This window comes from Somniosus microcephalus, chromosome 1, assembly GCF_052327205.1.
Source record: "Somniosus microcephalus isolate GS21.2 chromosome 1, FLI_Smic_1.0, whole genome shotgun sequence".
Classification (NCBI taxonomy): domain Eukaryota; kingdom Metazoa; phylum Chordata; class Chondrichthyes; order Squaliformes; family Somniosidae; genus Somniosus; species Somniosus microcephalus.
The window spans coordinates 369,071,869-369,094,955 of NC_140987.1; the positions used below are offsets into that span (position 1 = coordinate 369,071,869).

Consider the following 23,087-nt stretch of genomic DNA (forward strand, 5'->3'; position numbering starts at 1 on the left):
GGATGAAGTTAAGTGTGGCATTGTAATAACTTTTCCTTATCTAATGAGATCATTGAAACTGTTGGGGTAAAAGAGAAGTCTTCCCTCCTCTCAAGCGGACCCCCTGAGTTAAGGGGTCGACACTTGCCCTATAGCAACCACGAATTCACCAGACGAACACCTTGGATAAGTTTCACGATCTTTATTCAAGCATATGCAAGGGGAAAATCTCAGTCTCATCCCAGAGAAAGGATTCTTCCACCGAGTATCAAATACGTGCAGCAATTATATCCTAACTTGAGGCGTGCACCCCCCTTCTACGATCATTGATTGGTCTACAGAATAGGCGAAGGGCTGTGTCCATTCGCTGCCCCTAATCAGGGAGGTTGCTGAATGGTTCACAGAAACCCATCTTAACAGTATTCGCGGGCTAATTTATCTGTTTCTGCTCTGGCCAGGAGGTGCTTACATCATGCTTTGAGAATCTGTATGTCGTGCCTTATCTTAAGCGAGGACACAAGACCAGCTTATTAGCTTTACAGTTCCTGTCTTATCAGGGTCCTACCTTCTTGAGCAAGGATAGGAGACAAACTTATTTTCCACGAATTTTAATTCTAAGTTATAGTTACTTCTAACTTTTAATTCTAAGAAGTTATTTTTGTCCCCTTACAATCCCCCCCTATGGCCCTTGGCTATATGCCCAAGCCAGGCCATTTCCCTATTACTTTCTCGTGGGTAAGCCCCCGCTTTGTCCCTCCATTTGGGTAGCTACTTCCCAAACTGCAGGATCTGCCTGTTGACTTTCCCATCGAGGTTATATAAGATAAGTCCTTTCTGCCGGAATTTTTAAATTTGCCTTATCCAGTTTTTTACTTATTGCTCTCGCTATGGCTTGTCTCTTATTCCTGCTACATTTTTGACAGGATCACCAATACAATGCCTTGTACAGCAACCAATACATGTGATATTATCCTTATCTAGGGGTGTATTTGCACATTGAGTACAGCATTCCTAAACTTAGTATACCAAGGCTGACTAGCCAACATTTCTTCAGTGTCCTTTTGTAGCTTATCTATTTCTTCCATCAGAATCACATACTTTGGTCTCTGCTTCTGAATGTCATGCTCCAGTTGGGTCTGTTCTTCATTCAGTTCAGGTAGCGGTTTTCCTTGTGGCCTTATTGCCTTTGTATACCCTTCTTGGATAGTGTCCGTCACTGTCCCATTAATAGTTTCTTCTTTTAGTTCAGGATATATGATGTACCCGTTGATATGTGTCTCTTCGTGTGGGGTAAAGCAGAAGTCAGTATTCGTGATGGCACAGGAGGTGGTCCCTCCCTTATTTGTAACTGTTATATTAGGTGCCTTTGTGCTCACACACCAGTCTCCATGCCCCCGTGGGGCGGCGGTGCCTTGGTGCTCACACACCATTCTCCATTCCCCCGCGGGGCGGCGGTACCTTGGTGCTCACACACCTTTCTCCATTCCCCCGCAGGGCGGCGGTGCCTTGGTGCTCACACACCATTCTCCATTCCCCATGGGCGGCAGGTGCTCACACACCATTCTCCATTCCCCATGGGCGGCAGGTGCTCACACACCATTCTCCATTCCCCATGGGCGGCAGGTGCTCACACACCATTCTCCATTCCCCCGCGAGGCGGCGGGTGCTCATGCACCATTCTCCATTCCCCCACGGGGCGGCGGCTGCTTACACACCATTCTCCATTCCCCCACGGGGTGGCGGTGTCTTGGTGCTCACACACCATTCTCCATTCCCCCACGGGGCGGCGGCTGCTCACACACCATTCTCCATTCCCCCGCGGGGCGGCGGTGTCTTGGCGCTCACACACCATTCTCCATTCCCCCACGGGGCGGCAGTGCCTTGGTGCTCACACACCATTATCTATTCCCCCGCGGGGCGGCGGTTGTTTCGGAACCCCGTGTCATTGGCGTGATACTCAATGTGCACCCTTCCATTCAGCCATAACCACAGTCATCCTTGGTTATTCTTGGTGGATCTCGGCATAAAACAACTTGGCTATTTCTATAACAATCATCTATGTTAATACCCCTCGTACTGTTGGTCTCTTTAATCACGTGTCTGGACAAGTCATGGTAGTGCAAGCGAGTCTGGTTCCTTATCTCCCCTATATTGATTGTTTGGTATAAGGGATCTACTTTTGTTACATCATGCTGCGGTATTGATAGAACAAATCCTATTATATTTAAATGTCCGGTTATGCATCTGGTATCCAAGCATGACTATTCCTCCGCACCTCAAAAGTATGAGTCATGTTTTTATCTAAGGTCCAATTGGTAAATACATCATTTGGTATCCAATCCGGCCTTCTCCATTTTGGATTTGCTCTACGTTATGTTGTACTTCACTAAGTACCCATGCTCCGTACCCTGCGCAAACTATTTCCGACTGTAGTTGCCGGCTCACGTCTTCCCCTGCTTTGTTTATCAAATTTATATTTCTGGCATGGTCCCGTAACATGTGGACCACTTGTAGCAATTCTTCCTCCGCGCCATCACCTAGCTGTACCTCCAGTCTTTGATTATCCCCTTCCCTACCCAACAATTCTTGTAACATTCAGATTAGGGCATCAACCCGATCGTCTATGGTGTGCAGGTCTATAGTGTTCACCGTCGCAACCCCTGCCGTGTATCCCACGCCTGCCGTTTTTAGTATCCCCTTTTCTACCATTCCTCTTTTTCACATTAAATGTCATGGTTCTTGATTCAGGGCCTTCAAGAGCTCGTAGGGTCAAGTTATTGGATAGGCTTACGGTTTCCTTTCCACAAAAGCTGGGAATGCTTATATCCGTTAGGTTTAGGAACACCATAATTATTCCTTGTCATACCCCAAAGTGTAGTTTATCCTTAGTTTTCTTTATTACCAATCCCCCTTTTGCTCCTGATCACAGCTAACTTCACTCGAGTTTCTCTAATACAGGCCTTGTTGGCTCTTTAGGCCGGCCTGCACAGCTTCTCCCATGGCTCCCCCTATAAGGGATAAGATCCTGTAAAACATAATATTCCCAGTCATCACCGGTTAATTAGGGTCTATGCCTTTTCAACTGGGTCCAGTGTTTCCATTTGCCGGAGCCCCTTATATCTACGCATGCGCACGTGTCACTTACCATTATTACCTGATGGGGGCCGGTCGATTTTGGCAAGAACCCGGGTTTCTCTGGGTTGTTTATCTTTACCATTACCTGACTGCCTACCTGGGGTGTTTGGACTTTCTGTTCCTTGGTAACATTCTCTAAGTCTTCAATTACTAGCTGGTCTCTAGCCTGTGCTTTCAGGTCATGTAATTGCTTACAGAGTTCCATCACAAACCTCCGTATTCTGTCTTTATATGGTCCTACGTCCTCACTTCCTGTGACCAGTACCTTGGGCAGTCTCATTGCTCTTCCTGTCATTAACTAAAAGGGCGTCAGTCCTGTAGTCCGGCTAGGGGTTGTCCTTAATTTCATCAGGGCTCGGGGTAACATGTCCACCCATCCTTGTCCCGCGGGGTGGTTTCTTCCTGTACCTTAATTAGGGTACTGAATTTGGATGATCAGCCATGATCATGTAGGAGTCTACGTACTCCTAGCAAAAAATACTGAACTCGGAGAGGTTCAACAGAAAAGGTTTAATTGTTGAGGCTGCATGCTGAACACAAAATGGAGTCAGAGACTACACAAAGAACGACTGCCTTTCATCAGTGCACAGCTTCGACTGCTCCTCCCCCGCTCTGGGCTTAACTATGTTGCAGATCGAGTTTCTTAAAGGTGTGATCCTTCTTAAAGGCATGACGCCTGATTTATAGTCTACGGACCGGAAAGCGGATTGTGTCCGTTCTGTGATCGGTACGCCACAATCGCATTGAATGTTGTAGCAGGCTCGAGGGGCCGAATGGCCTATTCCTGCTCCTATCTTCTATGTTAAGCATGTTCACCTCCTCGGCCCAATTGCTCACGCACCAACTTGGGCTTCATTAGTCAGATTCCCTTTCTCAGCCGCCCACTTGGCTGCCTCGTCTGCCCATGCATTGTCCTGTTAGTGTTGGTCAGTAATCTTCTTGTGTGCTTTAATTTTTATTATTGCGCACTCTTGGGGTAGGAGGGTGGCTCCCACTAATACCTTGATTATATTCTCGTGTCTTATGGGTCCTCCTCCTGATGTCATATATCCTTGCCTACTCCAGGCTACCATGTAATCATGCACCACCCCAAAGGCATACTGACTATCTATACACATATTTACCCTTTTTCCTTTGGCTAACCTCAGGGCTTCGGTGAGAGCCACCAATTCTGCTACCTGAGCTGATAGGCTTCCTTCTAGTCTGTAATGTATATACCTTTAAGGGAGGAACTACTTTTTACAGCTCATGTATACTGTAGTACCGGCAGTGACCACACCTGTATATAGCACTGAGTAGTAATCTGTACAGGCAGTTCCACTGTGCGCCACGTTGAGTAAACACATGTTGTACCATTTCTCCTGCAGCCTGTGTCTTATTATACACAGACACAACATTGGCGACGATGCAAGTTCGAACCTACCTGCAACTCTGCATCACCTCCCGGGGAGTCATTCCTGGAGATCAATGGATTGGAGGTCAAGGCCAGAGACTCGGGCGTCGACCACGGGCAACCGCCCAGTAATCCAGCAGAGACTCGAGAATTGCGGGGGAGGCTGTCGAGAGCCAGACTTGGCTTTCCAGTCGAGGTGGTCCAGCGAAATGGGCTGGCAACAGGTAGTGCGCAGACCCTTCCCGGACAGCGGTGGACTAGGGCCCGACTGAGCAGCTCAGCAAAGGGCCGAGCAGGGTCGACGGGGGAGAGAGGGAGAGGGCAGAGCACACAGGGCGCAGTCGGTGTTCAGGGGCCGAGCAGCGTCGAAGAGAGGGAGAGAGAGACACGCAGGAACCCGCGAGGCGCCGCCATTGCCACGAGTACCGCCGAGAGCGGCGTTGGCAGCAGCGCAGGAGAAGCGCGCGAAACCTACAGGGCGCCGCCATTGCCACGAGAGCCGCCGGGAGCAGCGTTGGCAGCAGCGGGGGAGGAAGGCAAGCATGGGTGATGCCATTATAAGCCATTGGGAGACGTCATTTGAAACCACACCCAAAATTCCAAAGAGTGGCAGTATCACTGCATTTGACAATGAAGTCGAAGATTGGACTACATATGTCGAACGAATAGAGGTGCACTGCAAGGCAAATGAGGTGTCAGATGACAAGAAAGCGTCGGTATTGTTAAATTTAATGGGTGCAAAGACGTATGGTTTATTACGAAATCTAGTAACCCCAACGAAGCCAATGGAAAAGAGTTTTGAAGACATAGTAATGATACTACAGGAACATTTAAACCCCACACCGCTGCTGATAGCAGAAAGATTCAAGTTTCACAAACGGAACCAGCATAAGGATGAAAGCAATGCTGATTATTTAACAGCACTGCGCAAACTATCGAAACACTGCCAGTTTGGAGCGGGACTGGCAGATACCTTAAGGGACAAGTTTGTGTGAGGGCTTCAAAGTGAAGGAGCCCAGAAATGGCTTTTATCTGAAAAGGACATTCCGCTGGAAAAGGCTTTCAGCATTGCGGTATCATATGAAGCAGCAGCACGGGGCGCTGCAGAGATACAACAGAGACCGCAAAAATATGGCACAAACGAAATGTCATATGGAACAGAGAAGTGCAGCAGAACAACACATGACCAGAATGATTGCTGGTTCAAAGACAAAGTGTGCAGACAGTGTGGAAAAGTAGGACACATAGCACGAGTCTGCAGGTCAGGAAAGAAAACCAGCAATAAGAAACCTATCAAGGAAAAGTACAAGAAGGTACATAAGGTGACGGAGAGTAGTTCAGACGAACAAAAGAGTGATAACGACTCCAAAAGCAAGGAACTGAGTTGTCTGAAACTACATAATGTGATCACAACGGAGGATCACCGAACCATTTGGGTCACTCTCAAGATAGCAGGAGTCCAGGTAAAAATGGAATTGGACACAGGATCAGCCCTAACATTCATAAACTGACGGGACTACGAGCGGCTATTCTCACACATACCCTTGAGAGACACAAAAATTATTTTGAAGACGTAAACGGGGCAAAAAGTCTACCCCAAAGGAAAAATAAGGGTGACCGTTATATATAATGGTAAGGAAACACCAAAACTAGACCTGTATGTATTGCAAGATGGAGGACCATCATTTACTGGGATGTGAATGGATCCGGAAAATACAACTGGATTGGCATTCCATACAGGCACTGACTGTGGCTGACAAAAAGGATGACGACGTCACACCTGGGTGACTGTCAAAGATCCTAACTGACGTGAAAGAAGTGTTCCAGCAAGGACTCGGAACACTAAAAGGCATGACAGCGATGATTAAATTTGAAGAAAACGCCAGCCCAAAATTTTTTAAGGCCAGACCGGTACCTTATGCGATCCACCCAGCCGTCGAAGCAGAGCTGGAGAGTCTGGAACTTTCAGGTGTACTGTTCAAGGTAGACTGGAGCGAGTGGGCTACACCCATCGTCCCTGTAATGAAATAGTTTTTGAGCAGCACGCCTGGGGAACCAAGGAAGGTTCTTTGTGGGGACTTTAAGGTAACAGTGAACCCGGCCCTTCACACCGTACAATATCCGCTTCTGCGGATTGAAGATATTTTCGCCTCGCTATCTGGAGGGAAACGCTTCACTAAGATTGATCTGGCCCAGGCGTATCTGCAAATGGAGGTAGAAGAAGCATCAAAAAAATACCTCACAATCAATACCTATAAAGGTCTCTACCAATACAACTGGCTGGTATTCGGGGCATCAGCTCCAGCTATTTGGCAGAGGGCAATGGAACAAGTCCTGCAAGGGATCCCAGGGACCCAATGTTGTTTGGACGACATCCTGGTCACGGGCGAAAATGACAGTGATCACATTGCCAACCTGGAGCAGGTGCTCACTAGATTGCAGGATATCTACCCCAAGAGGTGCCGGGGAAGGCCCTGAGAAACATTAAAGACGCGAGTCACCCCAGCCACAACCTCTTTGCCCTGCTCCCGTCCGGCAAGAGATGCCGAAGCATACGGTCTCATACCAACAGGTTTCGAAACAGCTTCTACCCCCAGGCCATAAGACTCATGAACGATTAATTTGTTATTATTTATTACTATTGTTTTATTTATCATTACTGTCTTTCTATTAGTATTTCTATTAGTATTTTTATCATTGTTATGCCATATTTATTCCAATGTTGGGAGGACTCGTAAAAATCAACATTTCATTGTGCAGTACACACGTCTGGTGCATATATGACAAATAAAATTGAATTGAATTGAATTGAATTGAATTGAATTGAATATGGGCTCCGAGCCAACCGCCCCAAATGCGAGTTTTTTAGAAAACAGATCTCGTATTGTGGCCACGTTATCGATAAAGAGGGGTTACATAAGTCCCCAGAGAAGATTGAGGCAGTAGTCAAGGCTCCAGCACCGGAAAATGTGTCACAACTGAGGTCGTTCCTCGGGCTGGTAAACTACTACCAGAAGTTTTTGCCAAATTTGTCTACAATACTACACCCACTGAACACCCTACTGCAAACTGGGGTGCCATGGAAGTGGAGTGACGAATGTAGATGAGCTTTCCAGAAGAGCAAAACACTAATCACATCGAAAGAGGTATTGGCCCATTACAACCCGGCATTACCAATTTGGTTGGCATGTGATGCGTAACCCTACGGCACTGGAGCGGTGCCACTGCCTACTGCGGAGGAAGCACCAGCAGTGGATCCTGTCGAAATATTCCATTCGACTATAGTTGAATACCTACCGGTAACTAAAGCTTGTATCGAAAAGGAAACCCGAAATGACCCGACACTGTCTCGGGTATATGATTTGACGGTGAAGGGATGGCCAGCACATGGCGACTCACTGTTGCCAGCATTCTTGACAAGGAGAGAACAGCTGTCAGTGTGCCGGGGGACCTTGATGTGTGGATCCCGAGTGGTAATTCCACCCAAGTTAAGGGATAGAGTGCTCAATGAGCTTTATGAGGGTCATCTGGGAGGGGTAAAAATGAAAAGCCTAGCCAGGGCTTATGTGTGGTGTCCGGGAATCGATAAACAAATCGAGGACCTGAACAAGAGCTGCTCAGGATGCCAGAGAGTCCAAAATGCACCACCACAGGCCCCTCTACACCCATGGGAGTGGCCCTCATCTCCATGGCAATGGGTGCATATTGATTTTGCTGGTCCACTCATGGACTCAATGTTTTTAATAGCCGTGGATGTGCACTCAAAATGGCCTGAGGTCATCAAAATGTCCTCCACCACCACGGAGAAAACTATTGCAGTCTGACGGACCATTTTTGCCAGGAATGGCTTGCCAGAACAGATTTGCTCCGACAACGGACCACAGTTTGTGTCCGAAGAATTCCGGAGGATCTTGAAAAAGAATGGGGTAAGGCATTACACATCCGCCCCATATCATCCAGCCACAAATGGATTGGCTGAGAGGTTCGTACAAACCTTTAAGAAGGCAATAAAGGCTATGTACAATGACAACATTCCGCTGCAGCACAAGGTGGACAATTTCCTGTTCGCCTACCGGAAAGCGACACATGCAGTCACCAACCAGGCCCCGGCCATGATGTTCTTTAACCGAAGGTTAAGATCTCACCTGGATTTGCTCAGACCAAACGTACGAAGAGATGTTGAGAGTAAGCAATTCCAGCACATCCATGAGAAGCCAACAAGGAGCTTCAATGTAGGGCAACCAGTCTTGGCCCGTGACTACTGGACAGAAAAATGGCAGCCAGGAACGATATGCACATGGCAGGGCCCACTAATGTACACAATGGACGTTGGGGAGAGCATCGTGAGATGCCATGCTGACCAGATCCTAGATTCACAGGAACAAGTCAACGCCATGCCTCGCCCATACGTACCTGGTGATGAACCCGACGTACAGGTCGCATCTACCCCTGAAACAGTAGCATCGGAAGCTGATGAACCAACCGACGACAGGGGGCCAGAATCGCCTCTGCACCAAGAGCAAGACACTCGGGAAAGGCGCTATCCAGAAAGGATCAGGAAGCCTCCCCAAAGACTGAACATATAAATAGACTATTTTCAGCTAATGTTGCATGTTAAAAGTGTTAATTGTAATTAGTTTGATATTTAATTGTTAAATGAGTGTTATGGTACTGTTAATCTAAAAGGGGAGGAATTGTAATGTGTATACCTTTAAGGGAGGAACTACTTTTTACAGCTCATGTATACTGCAGTACCGGCAGTGACCACACCTGACTATAGCACTGAATAGTAATCTGTACAGGCAGTTCCACTGTGAGCCACGTTGAGTAAACACCTGTTGTACCATTTCTCCTGCAGTCTGTGGCTTATTATACACAGACACAACATAGTCGACCTTCCCTTTTAACCTGTCCATTGCCATCTACCACTGCCCATCCTGTCCATGGTGTCCCGTCTATATTTCCGCTTCCTCGAGCGGGTTTCACTAACTGGACTATTTTCCCCTTCACTTCCTGTCATGTTACACTGATGTTCCTCTCCTTCCGTTATAATCCACCCTGCGGGATTGTTACTGTTGGTCTTTATCTATTGTTACTGTGCCACTGGGGGGTATGAGCATCTCCTCCCATTTGGCCCTACGTGCATCTGATACAGTTCTTAGCCTTTCTGTGTTAAGCAACTCTACTAAGGTATGCTGGGTATGTAGGATAATTTGTCCTGACATCACTATTGGTTCACTAACTCTGATGGCCCACGCAGCGCAGTCGAGGGCAGCAACACACCTGGACAATCCTGCAGCTACAGGCTGCTGCTTAGTGGAATAGTACGCTACCGGCCTTTGTCTATCCCCATGCACTTGGGTTACTACCGCATTGTAATGATCCTTATTGTGGTAGTTATAGATGTGGAATGGCCTATTCTGGCCTAGTAATCCTAGGGCAGGGGCACTTACGAGGGCTTGTTTTAACTTCACAAATGCTGTTTCTTGGTTGGGGCCCCAGTCCACCGTCTCCTGGGATGGTTTCCCCCCTTTGTTCAAATTCTGTATAGGCTGGGCCATTTCTGCATATTCTGGGATAAAGTTCTGGCAATAATTAAATAGCCCTAGTACCTGTCTGACCCCTTTCACAGTTCCTGGCCTCGGCATTGTTCTAATAGCCTCCTTTCTGTCTTCGGGCATTTGTCTCTTCCCTTGTGTTATTATGTATCCTAGGTAGGTTGCTTCATCCTTCCCTACCTGTACCTTTCTAGGGTTTACCTTTCATCCTGCATTCTGTAGGGCTCCCAGTACCGTAGTCAACTTCTAACTTTTAATTCTAAGAAGTTATAGTTTCTTCTAACTTTTAATTCTAAGAAGTAAATTTTCTCCCCTTACAAAACATTTGCGGCACTGCAACCAGGTCCTCCTGAACACATCCCTGCTTGTGACCTCCTCTGCAATCTCCAACTAGGCTGCTTGGTCTCCTGGGAGGTCCCTTCTGCCCATTGAAAAGGAAGAGGACCTCCCTGCATGCTCTGACTCCCTTCAAAAGCATATAGAGGGAGTCTTCGGAGAACCTGGGTGCAGCCCACTGCCTCTGTGCAGTCATTGTCAGTGTTTGCAGCACTCCAATGCTATGTTAGATTAAATGTCAAATCTAATGTGGCCATGGTCCCTTTAAAGATCCCGGCGGAAAACGCATCATGAATGATGTCACCAGACATACTCCATTTAATTGGGCCGGGTAACATGTTGGGCAGGCTTAATAGACCCTATTAAAATAAGTTTGCTTTCAGTAACGTGATGGAGCCAGCAGCAGGGAGGAGGTCCAGCATCTCGTGAAGTGGTGCGCCGATAACAACCTGGCCCTTAACATCAAGAAAACCAAAGAAATCATTGTGGACTTCAGGAAGTCTAAAGGCGGAAGTCACACTCCCATCCACATCCATGGGGCTGTGGTGGAAACGGTGGACAGCTTTAAGTTCCTCGGAGTCCACATCACGGAAGACCTCTCCTGGTCCCTCAATACCTCCTCTCTGGTGAAGAAGGCCCAGCAGCGCCTATATTTCCTAAGGAGGCTGAAGGGATGTAACCTGTCACCCCTGATCCTCTCTAACTTTTACCGCTGCAAAATAGAGAGCATCCTGACGAACTGTATCACAGTATGGTATGGCAGCTGTAGCTACTATGACCGGAAAGCCCTGCAGCGGGTAGTCAAAACTGCCCAACGCATTACTGGCACCCGGCTACCGACCATAGAGCACATATACCAGAAACGCTGTTTACGGAGGTCACGGACCATCATCAAAGACCCTACCCACCCCAGCCACAGTCTGTTCGTCCTCCTGCCATCTGGGAGATGCTACAGATGCATTCGCACCCGTACGACCAGATTTAGGAACAGCTTCTTTCCCAGGGCTGTCATCCTACTGAACTCCACAAATAAACTCTAAAGCCTGCACATCTGCCAATGCACTTTATTATGGTTATGTTTATGTTAATGTATTGCAAGCCAAATGTATGTTGAATGTTTAAATGTCTTAATCTAAATGTACACTCTCGGGAGTCACAAGCCTACATTTCGTTGTACTGCACTTGTGCACTAACAATGACAATAAAGTTGATTATGATTATGGACCTGCCAAGGTAGGCAAAATTCTGGCCTATGCCTCTATTTATAAAGCTCAGGATCCCATAGGCTTTATTAATTGCATTGTTAACTTTTCCTGCCATCTTCAAAGATTTGTGCACCAGCACCCCCAGGTCTCTCTGTTCTTGTACCCTATTTAATATTGTCCCTCCTCATTCTTCCTACCAAAATGTCACACATCACACTTTTCTGCATTGAATTTCTTCTGCCATTTGTCTGCCCATTCTACCAGCCTGTCTATGTCCTCTTGAAGTCTATTACTATCTTCCTCACTATACTTCCAAGTTTTGTGTCATCTGTAAATTTCAAAATTGTGCCCTCTACCCTCAATTGGGTTTGCCATACTTCATTGGACAGATAATTGTTCCTACTGATGAACTTTTATTTTTGTTCATCTATTGAACTATCTCCATCAAACAGTGCTTCCCATATTAATGGAACTCTGCAACCTTTGTACCGATTCACAAGAAGAGAACGAAGTCAGACTGACAACTGCCGATCGATATCATAATTCTGATTCTATTGCAACTCATGGAAATCACAGTGAATGAGAAGTTGTACCATCTTGGTGATAATAAACTATCATATCAATATTATACACATTGATACATACCAGTGTCATATTAATTACCTAAATGTGTCAAAGTTTATATTTATTATAACATTAGACTTGCAGGAAAAAAAATCTTTTCACGTAGCATATTTTAAACAGGTTTCATAAATATTAAATATAAAATGGATGGAGACTGTGATGATCATCAATTAACCTTTCTTTGTGAACATCTCTATTAGCCACACAGTGTTAATTAGGGTTAGAAAGGGTTAAATAGACTGGTTACATTTGCATGCAGCAGTGACAATAGTTATTGCTGAGTTGACAATGATAGAATAAGGGATACTAAAGCAATGGCTACCAAGTCCCAGCTGAATATGACCACTGTTGGTTTTTAATTTACTTGTGTAATGATCATTACCAAATCAAAATGAAGCTTTTGAAATAAACTGACGTTGATGGAATCTGAATGAACTATTGTTAAACATGCTCACAATGAAGCAAAAATGTTGTAAATTTGAAAGTAATATGAAAAGTAACTCCCAGAATGTAGGATGATTTCTTAAATGCAATTTCCCCCCACTAATAATGGTCACCTGTTGCATTTGGACCTGATGAGACATCATAGAATTATGGACGACATGGTCAAACATCTTTACATATACAAGCGGTATACGAAATGTCAAAGTAATCAGTTGCTATGGCTACCATATTTCATTTTTTTCTGCACATTGATATAACTGGCTTGCGTGCATTGTACAATGTTTTTGGAAACTCTACCTTTCTTTTGATCTGCATTTAATTTTGACAGCTCGCCAATTCCTTTAGCTTTGTGTCAGTGCATATATCAAAGATTAATTTTCCATGTACAATGTTTACTAAATTTTTGAAAACTGATTTCCTTTACAGTTTTCCTGAGGTGTGAACCTGACATTAGTTTTTGAAGTGCTCCAGTTAATATTGGAATGCGTGTATGCGCATTAAATAAGTACATAACTGGTTCAATATTAATATTCATTAAATTATTTAATCTCATGAAAATAATGTTCTTTTAGTTGGAATTTAATGAGCTGCTGCCTTGCTAAGTATTTACATGCTTTAAGTTGGGGCTGTCGATGGAAGTTCTTAAGACAAATACTTGGGTGAATAACATCACGCAACTTGTCAAATCTCTGTGTCGCTTAAACAGGTGGGAGTGCCAAAATTTGGGGGGATTTCTGCCCTGAATGACTTCCGACAGCAATTCTGTATGGTGAGGGGTAGGAGAGTCTACCGCCTGCCCCTCTCCCCCACATTTACAGCAAGTTTTGGTGGCACCCCTAGCCACCCCTAGGAATTCTGCTGAGTACGTGAACTAATAGGCTCAGCAGCTGAGAACTGCCATACACCGTACTGGACCTTTGGAAAACCTCAAGACTCCCTGAAACAAAGGCAATCAATTCCAGAGGGGATTGATTACCTTTCAAATGATGCCCTTAGGAACATTACAAAAAAAAATCTGTGGCCTTATTTCTTCAGCCTTTGCCAGGCCTCAGGGACCAGTATTGCTCTGACTACAGGACCTGAAGGAGCGGACCTGAAGGGAGCACGGCGAGAGCGGAGCAGTTAAAAGGAGCAGTCCCGAGCGGCAGGAGCCTGAGACCAGAAGGAGCGGACCTGAAGGGAGCACAGCGAGAGTGGAGCAGTTAAAAGGAGCTGTTCCGAGCGGCAGGAGCCTGAGACCGGAAGGAGCGCACCTGAAGAAAGCACAGCGAGAGCGGAGCAGTTAAAAGGAGCAGTCCCGAGCGGCAGGAGCCTGTTAGCGGAAGGAGCGGACCTGAAGGGAGCACAGCGAGAGCGGAGCAGTTAAAAGGAGCAGTCCCGAGCGGCAGGAGCCTGAGGCCAGAAGGAGCGGACCTGGAGGGAGCACAGCGAGAGCGGAGCAGTTAAAAGGAGCAGTCCCGAGCGGCAGGAGCCTGAGACCGGAAGGAGCGGACCTGGAGGGAGCACAGTGAGAGCGGAGCAGTTAAAAGGAGCAGTCCCGAGCGGCAGGAGCCTGTTAGCGGAAGGAGCGGGCCTGAAGGGAGCACAGCGAGAGCGGAGCAGTTAAAAGGAGCAGTCCCGAGCGGCAGGAGCCTGAGACCGGAAGGAGCGGACCTGAAGGGAGCACAGCGAGAGTGGAGCAGTTAAAAGGAGCAGTCCCGAGCGGCAGGAGCCTGAGACCGGAAGGAGCGGACCTGAAGGAAGCACAGCGAGAGCGGAGCAGTTAAAAGGAGCAGTCCCGAGCGGCAGGAGCCTGAGACCGGAAGGAGCGGACCTGAAGGGAGCACAGCGAGAGCGGAGCAGTTAAAAGGAGCAGTCCCGAGCGGCAGGAGCCTGAGACCGGAAGGAGCGGACCTGAAGGGAGCACAGCGAGAGCGGAGCTGTTAAAAGGAGCAGTCCTGAGCGGCAGGAGCCTGAGACCGGAAGGAGCGGACCTGAAGGAAGCACAGCGAGAGCGGAGCAGTTAAAAGGAGCAGTCCCGAGCGGCAGGAGCCTGAGACTGAGAGGAGCGGACCTGAAGGGAGCACAGCGAGAGCGGAGCAGTTAAAAGGAGCAGTCCCGAGCAGCAGGAGCCTGAGACTGAGAGAAGCGGACCTGAAGGGAGCACAGCGAGAGCGGAGCTGTTAAAAGGAGCAGTCCTGAGCGGCAGGAGCCTGAGACCGGAAGGAGCGGACCTGAAGGGAGCACAGCGAGAGCGGAGCAGTTAAAAGGAGCAGTCCCGAGCGGCAGGAGCCTGAGACTGAGAGGAGCGGACCTGAAGGGAGCACAGCGAGAGCGGAGCTGTTAAAAGGAGCAGTCCTGAGCGGCAGGAGCCTGAGACTGAGAGGAGCGGACCTGAAGGGAGCACAGCGAGAGCGGAGCAGTTAAAAGGAGCAGTCCTGAGCGGCAGGAGCCTGAGACTGAGAGGAGCGGACCTGAAGGGAGCACAGCGAGAGCGGAGCAGTTAAAAGGAGCAGTCCCGAGCGGCAGGAGCCTGAGACCGGAAGGAGCGGACCTGGAGGGAGCACAGCGAGAGCGGAGCAGTTAAAAGGAGCAGTCCTGAGCGGCAGCAACAATACACAGACAGCTTTTGAAAAAGTGACGTCAGAGTAAAAGAAGTGACATTGGCACAAGGGAAGGAGCTGATTGGTGAGTAGCTCGTGAGTGTTTTTTTTTTAAGTTTATAAGTTTATTTCTGCTAAGTTAGTTAATAGCCTATTAAATAGAAGGAAAGAGCTGACTGGTGAGTAGCTGGGGAGTATTTTTTGTTAAATTTTAAGTTTATTTCTGCTGGGTTAGTTCATAGTCTATTAAATAGAGGCATGGCAGGGCAGCTCAGTCTCGTGGAGTTCACATCCTGTGCCATGTGGAAAGTTCTGGATGCTTCACATAGCCTGGATGACCAAATGTGCAGGAAGTGTCGCCAGCTACAACAACTCGAGCTCCGGGTTTCAGAGCTTGAGTGGTGGCTGGGGTCACTGTGGTACATCCGTGAGGCTGAGAGTTACGTGGATAGCACGTTTCTAGAGGTGGTCACCCCGCAGCTTAAGAGTATGTAGGCAGACAGGGAATGGGTGACCGCCAGAGAGAAGAGGAGGACCAGGCAGGTAGTGCAGGAGTCCCCATGCTCTCCAACCAGTATTCTGTTCTGAGTACTGGTGAGGACAATGGGTTCTCTGGGGAGTGCAGCCAGAGTCAAGTCCACAGCACCATGAGTGGTTCAGCTGCACAGGGTGGGAGGAAAAAGTGCGGAAGAGCAATAGTTGTAGGGGATTCGATAGTTAGGGGAGCAGACAGGCGTTTCTGCGGCCGTAGATGTGACTCCAGGATGGTATGTTGTCTCCCTGGTGCTAGGGTCAAGGGTGTCACTGAGCGGCTGCAGGACACTCTGAGGGGGGAGGGCGAACAGCCAGAGGTCGTTTTCCAATTCGGTACCAACGACATAGGCAGAAAGAGGAATGAGGTCCTGCAGGCAGAGTTTAGGGAGCTAGGAGAGATATTAAAAAGCAGGACCTCAGAGGTAGTAATCTCTGGATTACTCCCGGTACCACGTGCTAGTGAGTACAGGAATAGGAGGTTAGAGCAGATTAATGCATGGCTGGAGAGATGGTGCAGGAGGGAGGGCTTTAGATTCCTGAGGCATTGGGACCATTTCTGGGAAAGGTGGGACCTGTGCAAGCTGGATGGGTTACACCTCAACAGAGCCGGGACCAATATTCATGTCATAGAGCTGGATTTTGTGAATGGAGGCGAGTTGGAGGTGAGACTGCTGCTTGTAATGTCAATGTCCCGCCTCCATCCTCGCCTGACCATTCAGAGTGATTTTCCCCTGATTGAGCTTGTTAAGCCTGCCCTGTGGGCTCAGCAGGCCAATTAGGGAAGAAGTCACTGACAGATCACATTAACGTCAGACGTGCTATTTGTCAAGACTTCTTGAAAGAAGAAATGACAGCGTTTGACAGCTCTGTGAAGCTGTCAAACACTGACATTCTCTTTAGTTTGATGAGTCTTTGAAGTGAGGACTCATCAAACATTGCAAATTTGTAAATTTCCGATGTCTGATGGATCGGAGTGTCCATCAGCCATTACCTGAAATTGACAAGCAGGATGTCGGCTCTCCCGATCCACCACGGCTAAAGGCTATGGAAGGAAAACAAGGTAAGTGAACACTTTCTCAAAATTATCACTCATCTTGCATACATACCACTCCACACTTGCACCCATCACTCACCTCTACACCTTACTTCCAGGTGCCTCCGACCACCGCAGACCTCCTCCACGTCTCCTCCAACCCGACGGGGTTCTCTGAGGTCGGGAAGCCTTCACCTGTGAAGGTAATATGGTACAAATCCATTTTTCTGCCTGTTAACTACTTCTCCGAGTTTGCCGGTTGTCCCGCCTCCATGCCCGCCTCCTCGGGGCTTGGAAAATCCAGCCCATAGAGCCATAGAGTAATACAGCAAAGAAAGAGACCCTTCGGCCCATCATGTCCATGCCGGTCATCAAGCCCTGTCTATCCTAATTCCATTTTCCAGCACTTGGTCCGTAGCCTTGTATGCTATGGCGTTTCAAGTGCTCATCTAAAAGCTTCTTGAATGTTGTGAGGGTTCCTGCCTCTATCACCCTTTTAGGCAGTGAGTTCCAGATTCCAACCACTCTCTGGGTAAAAAAGGTTTTCCTCAAATCCCCTCTAAACCTCCTGCCCATTACCTTGAAACTATGCCCCATGGTTATTGACCCCTCTACAAAGGGGAAATGTTCCTTTCTATCTATCCTATCTATGCCCCTCATAATTTTGTGCACCTCAATCAGGTCTCCCCTCAGCCTTCTCTGCTCCAAGGAAAACAACCCAAGCCTGTTTAGTCTTTCCTCATAGCTGAAGCGCTCCAGTCCAGGTAACACCCTGGTGAATTTCCTCTGCACCCTCTCCAATGCAATCACATCCTTCCTATAGTGTGGTGAACAGAACTGCACACAGTATTCCAGCTGTGGCCCAACTAGCATTTTGTACAGCTCCATCATAACCTCCCTGCTCTTATATTCTATGCCTTGGCTAATGAAGGCAAGTATTCCATATGCCTTTTTAACCACCTTATCTACCCATCCTGCTGCCTTCAGGGATCTATGTACATGCACACCAAGGTCCTTCTGATCCTCTGTCCTTTCTAGGGTCCTACCATTCATTGTGTATTCCCTTGCCTTGTTAGTCCTCACAAAATGCATCATCTCACACTTTTCAGGATTAATTTCCATTTGCCACTGTTCTGCCCATCTGACCAACCTGTCTATATCGCCCTGCAGCCTGAGGCTTCCCTCCTCGCTATTTACCACTCCACCAATTTTTGTGTCATCTGCGAACTTACTGATCGTACCTCCTACATTCATATCTAAATCATTAATGTACACTACAAACAGCAAGGGACCTAGCACCGATTCCTGTGGTACACCACTGGACACAGGCTTCCAGTCACAAAAACAACCTTCGACGATCACCTTCTGCCTCCTACCACTAAGCCAATTTTGGATCCAATGTGCCAAATTGCCCTGGATCCCATGGGCTCTTAACTTCTTGACCAGTCTCCCATGCGGGACTTCGTCAAAAGCCTTACTGAAGTCCATGTAGACTACATCAACTGCACTACCCTCATCCACACACCTAGTCACCCACTCGAAAAATTCAATCAAATTGGTTAGACATGATCTCCCCCTGACAAAGCCATGCTGACTATCCTTGATTAATCCTTGCCTCTCCAAGTGGAGACTAATTCTGTCCCTCAGAATTTTTGCCAATTATTTCCCTACCACTGATGTTATGCTCACTGGCCTGTAATTCCCTGGCTCAGGCCAATAAAAGACATGTTTGAAATTTTTGTCTACAAAGCCTCTTTACTCTACGATTTTTTGAATTGCAATTAATTTTCTAAACATTCAATCAAATTATCAAATATTTACAGAGAGTAATCAATAGCCAAGTGACAAGATTAAAATTGAGCTATTAATGTCTTCATCATGAATGGAATACATTCTGTTCCTATCATACTGTGTAATATGTATATATATAATTTCAAAGAGAAATAATTTAATTTGTCCATGTAGTAACAATTAGAACTATTGCAAGGTATTAGAAGTGAATAGCTCACTGTCTTGGCAATCCTTTATGTTGAAGATGACAGTGTTAAAGTTGTAGTTCTGCAACTTATGTGGGAATTTCTTCAGAGCTGCTCCCACTCCGCTGCCGTAACTTTGCCGGAAGTGCGGTAGAAACCCTATTATCACATGAGGACAGGGTTCCTGCCGCATTTCTGGTGAAGTAACGGTGCCACAGTGGGAGCAGCTCCGAGGAAATTCCTGGCCGCGACCTGAATACCAAAAAAATGTAAAGTACATTTTAAAATAATTGTATCTCAATCCTTTCAATGTGATCCTGAAATTTAACATAACATCCTCGCCAGGATAGGGGCCCTGCATGTGAGCACCACAGCTCACTCACAAAGACATTGCAGGCCTCACTAGGTGTGTCACCTCACCTCACCTGCCGATTCTCCGGGATTCCAAGAGTCCATGGTCTGTGTGGAAATCATGGGCTCCGACACTGTAACTTCACCAGAAGTGATGCAGGAAGACCTGAAGCGGAAACATTTGCATGGCTATGAGGAACGAGCAGGGGAGTGGGTCTAATAGCATATCTCTTTCAAAGAGCTGGCACAGGTATAATGGGCCGAATGGCCTCCTTTTGTGCATATCATTCTGTGATTCTATGAAACCTGCTCAAAAGATGCGCAAGCCCTGCTACTGCCGCCTCTCATCCCCTGTGCCAACTTATGTTTAGGTGTTATGTGGCACAATTTGACAGGATCCAAATTGCTGGTGCAGCCCATGTGTCCAGGTAACCGCACATGGCAAGCTTCGTCTCTGCCTGTCCACTCGTCACCTTCATGAGGTATCCGAGCCCCATCAATGGGCAGTGTACCACGTAACGTCCAAATCGCTGTTGATTCCCCGAACCGGTAAGGCACATAAGGCTATTTCCTGCATGTAGCGTAGCGCAGACCTGCTTCCCGAGCACCCCGTGTCCTGCTGGGTAGCTGAAGATACTCTTTCAAGATATGGGTACCCTCCAATTTATGCCAAAAATGGAGGGGGTTGACAGTAGCGGGACCAAAGTCATAGAATAGAATAAGCCACTGGTGAAGGTCCACCCACTCTGATTTTGGGTGGACCTCGATTTAGGTGGCTAGAGATCCCACCAGAAACAAAGAGGAACCTAACTGATGTATGCAAAACAGGGTCCAATGACGCAGTGTAAGATTCGCAAAATTTGAACATTGTCCTGTAAGGGTCTATTGGCAGAAAAAGCCTTGGTTTTAAAGGCTGTTTTAAAAGAAGCCCAGAAAAAGGGGGCATACAAAATGGCTGCCAGACCCCGTGACCAGCTTTTGGGACACTTTAAAATGGTTCCTGCAGTCCCCAGACAGCTTTTGTGGATTCAGCCCACAGTAGGTTCTGGAAGGCAGTTTCAGGGAAAACAAAACCGGACAGAGCCACATACATATAGATTGGATGCAGATCCGGTCAGATCGGCCTTCAGATAAAGGCCATCTATATGTTTACCCAGACAAAGGGAAACAGTTTCATATTCATAGGGGGAACATCAAGAACTGTTTAAGACATCAGAAGGACATTAAAGACAACACAGGGTCGTTCCAGACCAGAGATGGCAGTTACCAGCCATCCCAAAGATACTTTAAAAACAAAGGGCTAGATTTTCAGTATAGGCAGTTTTGGGGCGCTAACCTTAGCGCCCGCCCGAAGTTAGCGCCCGCCCCAAAGTAGCGCCCCGTTGCCGGGAATTCAGTGGCTTCGCCCTAAGAGGTTGGTGGAGCGCTAAAAGAGGCGTTCCACTACTATCTTTAGGCGCTAAGCCGGCGGTCCAGAGGGATAGCGCCCAGGCGGGGCGCAGCGCGGGTGCGGTCATTTTTGGACTGACAGCAGACCCCGTGGCGCCGACCAGCTCTTAAAGGGGGAAGGGACGAATTGGTCTGCAGCCACGCCCTGAACACTGCAGCCTTGCAAAGAGGCCTCAACACTGCTGCTCAGCCCCAGGGAGTCATGGCAACGCCAGAGAAGGCCCGTCAGCGTGCCCTGCGCTTCTCAGAGGGTGATCTGGACATAATGGTCACAGCTCTGGAGGTGAGGCGCAAGATCTTGTTCCCAGAGAGTGGGAGGAATCCAACCCACCACGACTACACCAAAGCCTGGAAGCAGATCGCCCAGAGGGTGACGTTCACCGGCGATGCCCCCAGGACCCACAAACAATGTCGTAAAAAATACAACGACCTGACCAGGATTGTCAGGGTGAGTACCCTTTCCAGTCTCCTCCTCATTCTTGCATGTACACCTGACATGATGGGCAAAGGGAGCTGAAAGTCCTATTGGCCAGCCCTCAGCCAGCAGCATTGGGACAGTCATGAGCATCAATTGGCCATTCGGCACTCTACACTTTGTCCAAGCTATTCCACCATGGGAGGCAGTGCACACTACATCAGGGCTTCACTCTGGTCAAGCTATTCCATCATGGGAGGCTGTGCACACTACATCAGGGCTTCACTCTGTCCAAGCTATTCCACCATGGGAGGCAGTGCACACTACATCAGGGCTTCACTCTGGCCAAGCTATTCCACCATGGGAGGCAGTGCACACTACATCAGGGCTACACTCTGGCCAAGCTATTCCATCATGGGAGGCTGTGCACACTACATCAGGGCTTCACTCTGTCCAAGCTATTCCACCATGGGAGGCAGTGCACACTACATCAGGGCTTCACTCTGTCCAAGCTATTCCACCATGGGAGGCAGTGCACACTACATCAGGGCTTCACTCTGGCCAAGCTATTCCACCATGGGAGGCAGTGCACACTACATCAGGGCTACACTGCGCACTTACAGCCCGTCCTTTCTCTTGCAGGCTAAAGTAGCCTTTAATCGCCAGGCCCGTGCCAGGGGTGGCCGCGCCAAGCTGCAGAAGCTCACTCGGCTGGAGGAGCGCGTGTGTGTGCTCATGGGAGCCCGTGTGATCGTCCGCACAGCGTGCGGAGTATCCGACCCTCCACTGCCCGGCAATGGTAAGGACCTCGCCTTTTGGCCCTCTCGCGTCGCACTGGCCCATCCGAGCTACCTCCTTTGCCACTGTCCCACCAATGCGCTGAATGCCACCAGTCCTAACTCCCTCGCTGACACCGTCTCCTCACTCTGAAGCTACTCTTGTGCATTCCTGCTTTCAGCTGGTGACGACCAGGACCCTGAAGCTGCCAGTGACAGCACCTCCGAGCAGGAGGAGGAGGAGGAGCAAGCCGGACCATCGGGGGAACAGTCACGTCCCGCAGGAGAGGAGGAAATGCTTGACACCTCCTCACTGGACGAGTGCCTGGAGGAACTGTCGCAGGGCAATGCAGCTTCTGGGACCAGTGGCGTCCAGCCACCCAGGAGCCGTGCGCGTGGCCCGCGGCCTTCCACCCAAAGGGGGGAAGGATCAGAGGGGAGTGCTGCTGATCGGCACACTCGCCGCCACCAACGCGGCAAGGGTCCCCTAGTTCGGCCCCCTCCTCCCCAGCGGGAGAGTCGCGACTCCAGTCCGGACACCTTCACCTCGGAGGAGGTGCGGAAGCTGGATAAGATGGCCGAGGATTTGGACCGGCGCCACACGGAGCTCATGAGCGTGGTGGGGCGCATGTCTGAGGCCATCGAGTCGCTGGCGACCAGTGTGCGCGAGTGCGGGGCAGCAACTGCCGCGAGTGGCCGCATGCTGACTGATGCCGTCAAGACCCTGGCGGATGTGATGCGCGCGCACACCAGGACAACAGGGGCACTCACTGCTGCCACACGCGCTGTCTCAGGCAGGCATCGCCAGGGCAGCCGCCGCGCTGGACCATCCCAGCAAGCCGCCCCTCGGCTGATTGTTGCGGATCCTGCAGTGCGGGCCCGGCCGAGTGCCACCGCGCCACAGCACCAGCCAGCGCACCCCAGACGCCAGCTGGCCCACATTGCGCCATCCGTTGCCGCCATTCCCCCACTGGGGCGTCAAGGGCAAGCGGCTGCAGCTGATGGTGGCCAGGCTCAGGTGCGCCACTCAGCAGACGGCCCCTCGAGGCCCAAACGCCGTGTAGGCCGCCCCCCAGCGGCATCTGGTGAAAGGGCATCTGAGCCTCAGGCGCCTTCCCCCAGCCTCGCAGCAGCCACTGGGCAGAGCTTGCGAAGGAGCAGCAGGCCGGGCAGGGGAGGCAAAAGGCTGGGCAAGGTCTCACCCTCGCGGGCCACTCAGTAGAGGGTGTGGCCAGCTTTCCTTTTATATGGCGGTGGCCATCTTTATTTTGCCCATGGTTGTGTTGTTGGAGGGCTT

The 23,087-nt window shown here is 48.9% G+C and overlaps 1 pseudogene; it reads right to left on the bottom strand.

Moving 5' to 3' along the window:
* Window positions 1-956: 956 nt before the first annotated feature.
* On the bottom strand, window positions 957-19,255 carry LOC147125007 (uncharacterized; annotated as a pseudogene).
* Window positions 19,256-23,087: the final 3,832 nt, after the last annotated feature.